Here is an 11638-nt window from a genome sequence, read left to right as displayed (position 1 = left end):
GATTCAAATCAGAGGGAAAATAACTTGTTAACCAAAGCAAACTCTATGAAAACTACTGCTTTTGAAAACACAGAGGAACTACTGCTGTGCTCCCCATCTGGTAGAAACGATAAATCAATAGATATTCAATTTGCTCTGAAAAAGGAAAGAGAAAGGTTTCCAGCATGAACATATCTATTATTTCATCAGCTATTCTGTCTGTACATTTCAGACGGAAACTTGGCCAGAGCAGTATGAAAGCTCTGAGTACTGTCAGTTTTGCTAGAGTGCATTTAGCCACAAAAAAACCCTGACAAAGCAGGATCCTAGTCAGCTAATTAAATCAGGTTGCCATGTTTAGAATAGCTACAGCCCCCCAAATGAGCAAAACCTCATTCAGACAAACATAGGCTCTAGACCAAATGTTGTTTTTCTTTCCCATCTGTTAAAAATAAAACCTGCAGAATAACATGCCAGCTTATCAAAGTCCATCCCACTGGAATATTAATCAGTGCATTGTATTTGATTTTTATCTGCCTACAAAATTGCTTAACATTTTGCCTGCCTTTGTGTGTTTCCTGCTGTTGGAGAACACTGATTTCGCAGTCTTGTCACGTTCTTCTAAAAATAGTCTTTATTACTAGTAAGCAAATACACAACATTATAGCTTTGCAGTGTTTTAAAGCAATATGGTCTCTTCTCTTAAATGGGATACAGAGGAGATTTCATGTATGTGGTTAAACTGACCATGAAAAGAGGGAAAGAAGGGTAAAAGCAAAAGAAAACAAGGTAGGTCACACTGTAAAGAGGGCAAAACAACTTTGTCTAGATATTCACTGGAGTCTGAAGTAAGAGCAGAAAAGCAGAGCAGCAAACACCCCATTGCAAGACAAAAGAAATGAGAATTCAGGAAGGAGATGAAGAGGGAAAATACTGAGTATTTAGGAGAAGGAACTTGATTACTCATAAAGCAGCAGTAGAACAAAGTGAAGGAGAAGAGCCAGGGTCAGTGGAGAAGAAGCCCACAGAGAGAGGTGGAGGAGAATGTAAATTTTGGTAGGAAGGGATGCAGAAGCAGCAGAGGTCCTTGGTGGTGCAAGGAGGTGCCTGGAGCATTAAGCAAAGACGAGTGTTTCAGGCAATAAATGTCAGCTAAACAAGAAACAGAGAGTTTCAATCAATCCAAGCAGGAATGTGTGGTGGTGCGAGCCTGAGTGTAAGCCCTGGGGACAGGCAGGAAGAGACAGACTGCAGGAACTTTATGGGGGAAAAGCAAAATGTGTCAGGGAGGTTCAGTGACGGATGTAAAATGAGGACCTGTACGTGTTAGGTGAGATTGAAACCTCAGCAGCAGGGAGAGCAATAGATTTGTTGGTGGCAATGAGGAGAGGACATGTTGAGACACCATGTTATCCCACATTCAGCCTGCTCCGTGAAGTACAACTGGAGATGAAAAGAAATGGTGGGAGGGTACAGAGCAGGGTGGGATCTTGTTTTCAGAGATGTCAATATTTCACCAATACAAGTGAGACGGGATTTGTGCAGGAACCCACCAGATCAGCATCCACCTGCAGAAGGCTGCTCTGCCCAGAAACACAGTACCTCTGCTTGATGAGTTATGGCTTAATTGCTGGTTTTCCCACCATGCAACTGCCTCCTCTAACCTTAACTTAATGAATGTGTTAATGGTTCTATCAAAAGAGCAGACTATAGTTATGAAAGGCCCAAAGTGCCGATCTACCTGCTTTACACACCTCTGAAAATCTGTGCTTTTAATAGAATTACATATTTACACTATCACACCGTTCTGGGCAATATGTCAACCACAGGAAATTCATGAGGTGAAAGCAAACTAATGACCTTCACTAAATTTTAATGAGAGCCAATCAGCTTACCTAAGGTCTTATTTCCTCCATCAGGCATGGGCTGTCAAATACTCAAAGCTTGGAGCCTGTATTATACCTGTATATATTCAATTAAAAACCTGATATTCCCCATACTTCCTCATCGCACTCCTAAAACATACAGCATATAAATTAAAGATAAGGTTAGATCAGAATTTTAAGCAGAAGCAGCAAAGGAGAAATGTTAAGTCAATTGCAAAAAAAATATGTAGGCTGACAGCAATGCAACATGAAAGAAAAAGGAAAGTCATGGGATAAAACTTTCGGAAGTGCCTATGGTTCCTAAATCATTCACACATTTAGGAACCTGAATTTCTTTGTAAATCTTTTTTTTTTTTCATTTTTTAATAAGTGCTGGACTACAGGCACATCCAGAGTCCAGACAGACTAGCTCCCTCAGGGCCAAGCCACAGTGAGGTTCATGGCCAGCCCTGCTCAGCCTGGGGCTCTCCTGTTGCTCTCCTCTGCTGGAAACCCTGCAGACATGCCAGGTGCATGTTAGAGGCGAGTAGGCCTGCAGCTCCACCTCACCCTCTGAACATTTCCTCCCATTTCACCGTTCCTCCTTGGAGTCTCCTTCCATTTTCCAGGGCTGAACCATCTCAGAGCCTTCCCCGAGCAGCTGAGGGAAAGTCATTGTATTTCACCCAGAGCTTCAAACACCAATAATCATGTCATGCCAGGAACAGGGTGAGTTTCACCTTATTTCGTCAGATAACTTTGTATCACTGGTTTTTAATGAGGGCTTATATATACTGAGCAGGCACCACTGAACTGCAGGGGGAAAAAAAAGCCATTTTTCACATAGCAGATTACTTACTCGAGCCTCCCTATTCCTATCAATAACAGCACATGCTAAAAAGCAAGTATATATTTAAGAAGCCCATCTCAATCACAACTCTCCAGCTCCCTATGACAAGAAAACTGTTGTGAAAGAGCTGTCCATCCACACACTCAATCAAAAATGTGCAGGAGTTTCCCTCCTTTGTGCACATCCGAGGCACAAAGAGCTGGAGGATTTTGACAGGTAGCTGGAAGGAAACCTGGTGACTCCCTGGGTGACTGACAAGGTGGTGTTTGCCCAGCCTCATCCTGCATCAAGAGCAGAGTGCCAGTAGTTTTAATAAGAAACAGTAGATGGGAGTAAAACATCAAGCTAAGTCTGCCTGATAGCAGCCAGATGGTATCTGCAGTCAGGGCAAGTGAACAGAAGGTGCTGATGAGAAGATACATCTTATTCCGACTTCGCTCCAGCAAGCCCAAGCATTCTAAGTTAAAGAACTTAAAACAAATGTGTCTGGAAGTGCTGTAATAAAGCTCTGTGCACAGATAAATATGTGGACCTTCCCTGTCACTGTACAGAGAGCTGGCCATCTCACCAACATACAGTTGCTACAATTAAAGGGAAATACAGGGGTTACTTTACAGTATATAAAGATGTTACATTTTTTTTCTTAGGTAAGTTTCTAGGTGATGGTAGTGGTGCCATTTCCCCAAAGCAAGTGGTATCTATCATTTAACCAGCACTTGAAATTGCTGAACAGTAATCACACACCTGGGCCAGGAGGCCAGAAACTCAACAATAAGGGTTTTGCTTTAAAAGAAGAATCAGCATGTAGAAACACACATGTAGAGTATTAGCAATGTCTCCTCCTATAAACCCATTACTAGGGGAGAGCAGTGCTCTCTCTACCTTTCAGAAATTATTAAGTTAATTTAAATGAACCCTCTTAATGCCTGTCTGCCCGCCCAGCAGAGGATGAACTCATCCCCAAGATGAGTGTTAGAAACACTATTTACTCCTCCCCTCTCCTTTCTGCTCTCCCTTTCGCCCGTGTTCAGCAGGAAGTTGCATTTCCCCAGCACGCACAGTGCAGGTGAGTGTATTATAACATGTCACATATGTATCACTACATTCAAAATCGTGCACCCAGACTGAATGTGGCAAGTGCTGGCAGGGAGATGTTTCTGCTTTGGTTTTAATTTCCCTTCAAAAAAAAAAAAATCTAGCAAATTTAGGGTTGTTGATGTGCCTTAGGGTCATTGATGAGAGATGGAGTCTTCTAAGTGGATGCCCAGGATGCAGATTTTGACCAATAAATCCCCCAAAACATAGTAGCTTAGCATCTCTCCACCCATATGGGACTTATCCAAGCACTGGGAAGTCCACTCTAAGTCAGGAACTGAACCCCACAGCCTTGTCCAAGCCCTGTGCCGTTCATTATCCACTGGGATAAGGCAAAAAGGTCCTGTGGGTATTTCAGCTTCCTCACCCTTTTTCCTCACCAGCTCAGAGCAGAAAGCCTCTTTCCTTGAGAGTGAGACTAAGCAGGACATCTTATTAACCCTCCAGACAAACCCTCCTGGCAAAAGGCTCCCAAATCCCACCAGTGCTTTGTGGGGGTGCCCGCCTGCTGTTGTCACTGGCATGAGGAAACATGCTGCAAATTCCAACCTCCAGGAAATGCTCTGCCCAGCGCTGTTGCCACACGTTCATCTCCAGGTGCCTGGAGCCGTTTTTGTGTCAAGGTCAGTGCACCAGCGTAATCCATGCTATTCAGAATAGTGAGCTTGCAGAGGATTACTCTCCCCGTCTGCAGCCTTAGCTACTCCTTGTTCCTCTCTCCCCGGCACATTCTCATCTCTCCCTCTCCTTTTCTTTGCTAACTTTTCTTTTCCCTTCTTGCACCTTGTCTCCTTCCCTGCAGGTTGTCCTCTATAGCTTCAGCCTTGGGGTTAGCCTGGCAGTGCCACCACCCCTGGAGAGACACCCACCAAGTCACACTAAAGCAAAGCAGTCTAGCAAATGACTACACTTCGGTACCAGCCCACAGCTCGGTGCCTGTAACACACTCACCACACTCTGTATCCCTTCCCCTCCACTGCAATCAAATGAAACTTGGAATTTTCCAAATGGAAACCACCAGCTACTCAACCAATACTTGCTGCAGTAACAGCAGGGAGATCCTCTTGCACCCCTCCTGGGAAACCTGCATGCTCAATTACCTCTCTGAAATGCCTGTACACCAATGCACGCAGCATGGGGAACAAACAGGAAGAACTAGAGATCTGTGTGCAGTCGCAGGGCCACGATCTCATTGCCATTACAGAGACATGGTGGGATAGCTCACATGACTGGAGTGCTGTCATGGATGGCTACGTGCTTTTTAGGAAAGACAGGCCAGGCAAGCGAGGTGGTGGAGTTGCTCTTTATGTGAGAGAGCAACTGGAATGTATGGAGCTGTGCCTAGGGGTGGATGAAGAGCGAGTCGAGAGCTTATGGGTAAGGATTAAAGGACAGGCTAGCATGGGTGACACTGTGGTGGGTGTTTACTACAGGCCACCTGATCAGGAAGAGGAAGTCGATGAGGCCTTCTACAAACAGCTGGAAGTAGCCTCACGATCCCAGGCCCTGGTTCTCATGGGGGACTTCAGCCACCCTGATATCTGCTGGAAAGACAACACAGCTAGGCTCAAACAGTCCTGGAGGTTCCTGCAGAGCACTGATGATAACTTTTTGACACAGGTGGTGGAAGAGCCAACAAGGAGAGGTGTGCTGCTGCACCTCGTACTAACAAACAAAGAAGGACTGGTGGAAGATGTGAAGGTCAGGGGCAGCCTTGGCTGCAGTGACCATGAGATGGTGGAGTTCAGGATCCTGCGAGGAGGCAGCAGGGCACCAAGTAGGATCGCAACCCTGGACTTCAGGAGAGCAAACTCTGGCCTCTTCAGGGACCTGCTTGGAGGAATCCCATGGGTGAGGGCCCTAGAAGGAAGGGGTGTTCAAGAGAGCTGGTTAATATTCAAACATCACCTCCTCCAGGCTCAAGAGCGGTGCATCCCTATGAGTAGGAAGTCAAGCAAAGGAGGCAGGAGAGCTGCATGGATGAGCAAGGAGCTCCTGGCAGAACTCAACCAGAAGAAGGAAGTATACAGAAAGTGGAAAGGGGGACAGGCCACTTGGGAGGAATATAGGAACATTGTCAGAGTATGCAGGGATGCGACGAGGAAGGCTAAGGCCCGTTTGGAATTAAATCTGGCAAGAGATGTCAAGGACAGCAAGAAGGGCTTCTTCAAATACATCAGCAGCAAGAGGAAGACTAGGGAAAATGTGGGCCCTTTGCTGAATGGGGTGGGTGCCCTGGTGACGAAGGATGCAGAGAAGGCAGAGTTACTGAATGCCTTCTTTGCTTCAGTCGTCACTGCTGAGGCCAGCCCTCAGGAGCCCCAGACCCTGGAGGCAAGAGAGAAAGTCTGGAGAAAGGAAGACTTTCCCTTGGTGGAGGAGGAGTGGGTTAGAGATCATTTAAGCAAACTTGACACCCACAAATCCATGGGTCCCGATAGGATGCACCCAGGAGGGCTAAGGGAGCTGGCGGACATCTTCAAAAAGGGCAAGAAGGAGGACCCAGGCAACTACAGGCCACTCAGCCTCACCTGCATCCCTGGAAAGGTAATGGAGCAGCTCATCCTGGATGTCATCTCCAAGCATGTGGAGGACAAGAAGGTGATCAGGAGTAGTCAGCATGGCTTCACCAAGGGGAAATCATGCTTAACCAATCTGATAGCCTTCTATGATGGAATGACTGGCTGGGTAGATGAGGGGAGAGCAGTGGATGTTGTCTACCTAGACTTCAGCAAGGCTTTTGACACTGTCTCCCATAGGCAAGCTGAGGAAGTGTGGGTTAGATGAGTGGACAGTGAAGCGGATTGAGAACCGGCTGAATGGCAGAGCTCAGAGGGTTGTGATCAGCAGCACAGAGTCTAGTTAGAGGCCTGTAGCTAGCAGTGTCCCCCAGGGGTCAGGACTGGGTCCAGTCTTGTTCAACTTCTTCATCAATGACCTGGATGAAGGGACAGAGTGCACCCTCAGCAAGTTTGCTGACGATACAAAACTGGGAGGAGTGGCCGATACCCCAGAAGGGAGGGCTGTGCTGCCATTCAGAGAGACCTGGACAGGCTGGAGAACTGGGCAGAGAGGAACCTCATGAAGTTCAACAAAGGCAAGTGCAGGGTCCTGCACCTGGGGAGGAATAACCCCATGCACCAGTACAGGCTGGGGGTTGACCTGCTGGAAAGCAGCTCTGCGGAGAAGGACCTGGGAGTGCTGGTGGACACCAAGTTTAGCATGAGGCAACAATGTGGCCTTGTGGCCAAGAAGGCCAATGGTATCCCGGGGTGCATCAGGAAGAGTGTTGCCAGCAGGTCGAGGGAGGTGATCTTCCCCCTCTACTCAGCCCTCGTGAGGCTACATCTGGAGTACTGTGTCCAGTTCTGGGCTCCCCAGTAAAAGAGAGACATGGCACTACTGGAGAGAGTGCAGTGTAGGGCTACAAAGATGATTAGGGGACTGGAGCATCTCTCATATGAGGAAGGACAGAGAGCTGGGCCTGTTTACCAATGTATACAAATATCTGAAGGGAGGGTGTCAAGAGGATGGGGCCTGTGATGGTGTGCTACTTCCCTCCCACCAAAGTGCTCTTCCCCCCTGTCACCCCAACCTGACCTCTCCGTAAACAGCATGTAGGCAGGGGCTAATTGAGCATGCACCAGCTAAAATTAGTCTAGTATGCAGATATGACTATAAGTCAGTCATCTTTCCCCCATAAATAGGGGGCAGCCCAGAGCCCCTTGAGCTCTCCTGCATGGCAGCAGGCTGCACTGCAGAACCTCCTCTCAAGCAGGGATGCCTCTCAAGGTTACTCCTCGAGGTTGAGGGAGATTCCTTACCCATGACAGATCCTCGGTAAGTGACTAATAGCATTATGAAACTTTATAAAACTTTGCAAAACTTTGCTAAGTTGCATCTCTGATTGATTGTGCATATAATCCTTTAGAAAAACTGTTGACCAAGTCTGGGACTAAAATTGGATCCAGCTGCACCCGGACTCCCCTGAGAAGGAGTTTGGAAAGCAAGGGGGTCCATTCTGATCCTCATGATTCAATGGGAGGGTCTCCTTGACACTTTCATTTGACCCTGTCCTCCACGTAGTAAATAACTGAGTGAACCTTGCCATCGACCCTTGTTAAATCAGTCTTATTTACAACTGAAGTCTGTTAAATCACTATCTTACCTCAATAAAACTGATTGCTGCTTCTCTCTTAGGAGTGAAGTGCATCACTGCTCACTCATCTGTGACAGGGCCAGACTCTTTTCAGTGGTGCCCAGAGACAGGACACGAGGCAACGGGCACAAACTGAAACACAGGCAGTTCCATCTGAATATGAGAAAAAACTTCTTTACTGTGAGGGTGACAGAGCACTGGAACAGGTTGCCCAGAGAGGTGGTGGAGTCTCCTTCTCTGGAGATATTCAAAACCCACCTGGATGCAATCCTGTGCAACATGCTCTAGGTGACCCTGCTTGAGCAGGGGGGTTGGACTAGATGATCTCCAGAGGTCCCTTCCAACCTCAGAAATTCTGTGATTCTGTGCGAGTCTGTGAACAGTTACCTACTTGGTAACAGAGAGCACCTCCATCACCAGCCAAAGCTGAAGGACAATTTTGTTGCAAAGATTTTCCAAATTTCACCAACAGGCAGCTGGCGCATCAAGCAGAGAGTAATCAGTCATTGAGAGGCAATATTGGATGAAGTTCTGGAGTGGGGGGAAGAGTGAAACAATAACTCACAGGAGACAGAATTAAAAACACAGTAAATAAATAAACCTTCAACATCAAGAATGACATACAGCAAACAGGGCCAGTATGTTTTTGTTAAACCAGCCTTTCCCAAAGAGATGGGCCGATAGATAATTCATTCTGTTTGTTTGCTTGGAATTCAATTGTGTCCTACCAGTATTAAATATTTATTTAATTTCTCTGTGCATAAAAGATGGGACATGCTAGCACAACACAGTAACACTAAAAGCTGTATCCATTAACCGATGCTTTGGGGAGGGGGGGAATGCTACCATGTATCTTGCATTATCATATAATGTAGGAAATAGAGAGGAAATGGCCCTTTTGATTCTGCAAGGCAGGCAATTTGACAATTCTCAGCAGTCTTATCTTGCGCAGAGATTAGAGCCAGGCAAATAAATCAAAGCTGCATAATCAATGAATGCGTTCCTTTTTTCTGTTTGTGAAGTGGGGAGGGAGGCTGGGATAGCATCAGGCAGTCAGGTTAATGAACGCATTCAAGGTCCAGAATTACTAAATGAGTGTCTGTGCACACATGTACCAAGCTATTGATTACATGTAACCTTATTTACAAAGAATATTTCTCTGAATAGTTTGTAGATGCAATTAGACATTGGACCTGTGAGGTTAACTGTGCGGACTGTGATTAAAAATATTTGTACCAGCCTAACTTAACAACAATTTATTGTATTAACTGCACTGGCTTAAGAATTTCTTTGACACAGGACATTGAACCTGCATTACAGATTAGCACTCATATTGTTACATCAGGTCAGCTCAAAATAGACAAGGCGCCAAGGAACATCATTCTGTCTCTGTGACCTGCCTGAATGACCCATCTTCACAGACTACTTCAGACCCTGCCTAAAAAAATCACATGTTCTTCAATGGAAAGACTGGTCTCAGACACAAGTTCAAATATTGCATTCAAAAATCATAAAAAACAGGGTGGGGAAAAGCCAATAAGTAGAAACATGGGTGCAAAGAGCTTAGTTGAAGAGTTGCTGACATGCTTGTAAGTGAATCACATTTTGCAGTTTTAGCACCATTAGTTTGCAAAACCCATCCAAGAACATCCACATTAACCCAGATAGTCAGACAACGGACTTATTACTACAGCTAAACTATCTGATCTGGCTAGTCGGTGTGCCTCTTCCCATGGGACTGCAGATTATTTCCTGTTTCATCTCTTTCCCTAACCTGTGGATTGCTACTTGCAACCACGCACCGTTTGGTCTAGCCTTAAACTGTTAGCTATTCACACCAAGGCCCTACCTTTCATTTGCTTACAAAACACCTTGCACATTTTGGCACTGCATAAGTAAAAGGAGACTCCATGTGATGTGTTTTTTGCTGTTGGCAGTAGCTTTCTCAGGTTACCTCTTTGATGGGGAGTAAGGGCTCTTTTCATACCCAGGATAAATGCAATCCAGTTCTCTTAGCATTCCTCTCATGTCTGCAAAGTTCACTTCATCTGTTTGTCCTGGGATGCTTCCAGCTATTTTCAATATTTCTGTAGCCCTTTATAGTCATGTCTTTGTCTTTTACAGCACAGTGCCCAACATAACACAGAGCAGGGGCTGACCCCTTCGGTGCTGAAAAGTGGCAGGTTTTCAGATAGGATCACGAGAAAGAGGCGGAGGAGACACAGTCAAGCAGCTAGAGACCCACTTCTGTTTCCCTTCTCATGCCCCAAGCCGTCAACGTCTCTCTCAAAGCCACCTTGCAGGGTGTCCCTCCCCACTGCCTATCGCCTTCGTGATCACCGACTGCAGGGTCCCAGCCAGCTGAGTTACTGTAGTTTCACCCAAGGAGGTGACTAGACAGGACCTCGCTGGCGTGAGGGCCCACCTAAGCATGCACGGGTTCATGTTCTCAACAGCAACATGAAGGAGCTGAATTACTTACCAGGGCTGTGCAAAGCCCCAGGAGTTTCAGTTCATGAATATGCATTCTGCTCTTTTGTTTGCAATACCACATAATATATTTCTAGAGGGAGCCATTACAGTAATGCTTAAAACTGACCAATTTTTTTTTCCCCTAAAGGGCAGATACAATGCTATGAAGACAAACCCATGAGAAAGGGTTTAGTCATGCACAAAATCTTTTCACTTTGTATTGTAGTTAAATGTAGCTGGAAGCTACTGTTATCCAATCACAAGCTTTACAGTATGTTATGGTGACATCAAATTTTATCATATGCCAAGTTTTACATTGTATTGCCACACAGACAGCTAAGAAACAGTCCTCCTGAAGGATGTTTGGTAACATGATGTAAGGGTCTGGTGGGGGCGATGCCTGGACTCCCGGCAGGAAGGGAGATACACAAACACAAGGCACGCTAAGGTCGATGCTGAGCGTTTATTACCTCTGCGTCTGAGCGGGGGATCCCCAGCGATTTCCCGATCGAGGCAATAAAGGAGCAGGAGAGTCCCTGGCACTGCTGAGCGTCGGTCCATGGCGAGGAACTCTGGGGGGGGGGGTACTATACGTGGTTTTTGTGTACTATACACATGCGCAGTGGGCACATTGAGCTCATCGCTAATCTTGAGTCAAAGCCCGGGTGCAGCACCACACTGGCATAGGCCCAGCCACATGGCTATGGGTCAACATACACTGTTGATGCTCCTTTTCCCACAGAACAGTCTGGCTAGCTTCCATCGCCTATCTCCTTGACATTCTTCCGCACTTTCCCATACACATGGCTTCATGTAGCGTACCAGAAAAAAACAGTACTTTTCAAATGAATTTCTAATGTCCTATAACATGTCTGAAAAAAGGCAGGGACACAGTAAAAAGGAAATCAAAAGCAAACCACAGTGTGCAAACTCCTCCCCAGAACCACACTGGAACAGTAAGAACACTTCATATTTGTATGAACTGGAAAGTCTGCCACACTCTTCCCAAGGAAATTATTTAAGGGAAAGCTACTGAATTCACAATACTTATAGCATCATTATTTAACCTAAGCACAGTTTTACTTTGATTTTGGCCTTCAGATCTCAGATCAGCCCAAAAAGCAGCCATCTCTCAGTGGAAAGTGGCAATGCTCAGCTACGCACCAGAGAGCACAGGGAAAACTTTGGATAACTGTTCATGGACAAAGCCTTATTCTA

Source organism: Apteryx mantelli, chromosome 2 (assembly GCF_036417845.1).
Source record: "Apteryx mantelli isolate bAptMan1 chromosome 2, bAptMan1.hap1, whole genome shotgun sequence".
Lineage (NCBI taxonomy): Eukaryota > Metazoa > Chordata > Aves > Apterygiformes > Apterygidae > Apteryx > Apteryx mantelli.
The sequence above is the reverse complement of the archived record's forward strand: the minus strand, read 5'-3'. Positions refer to the sequence as shown.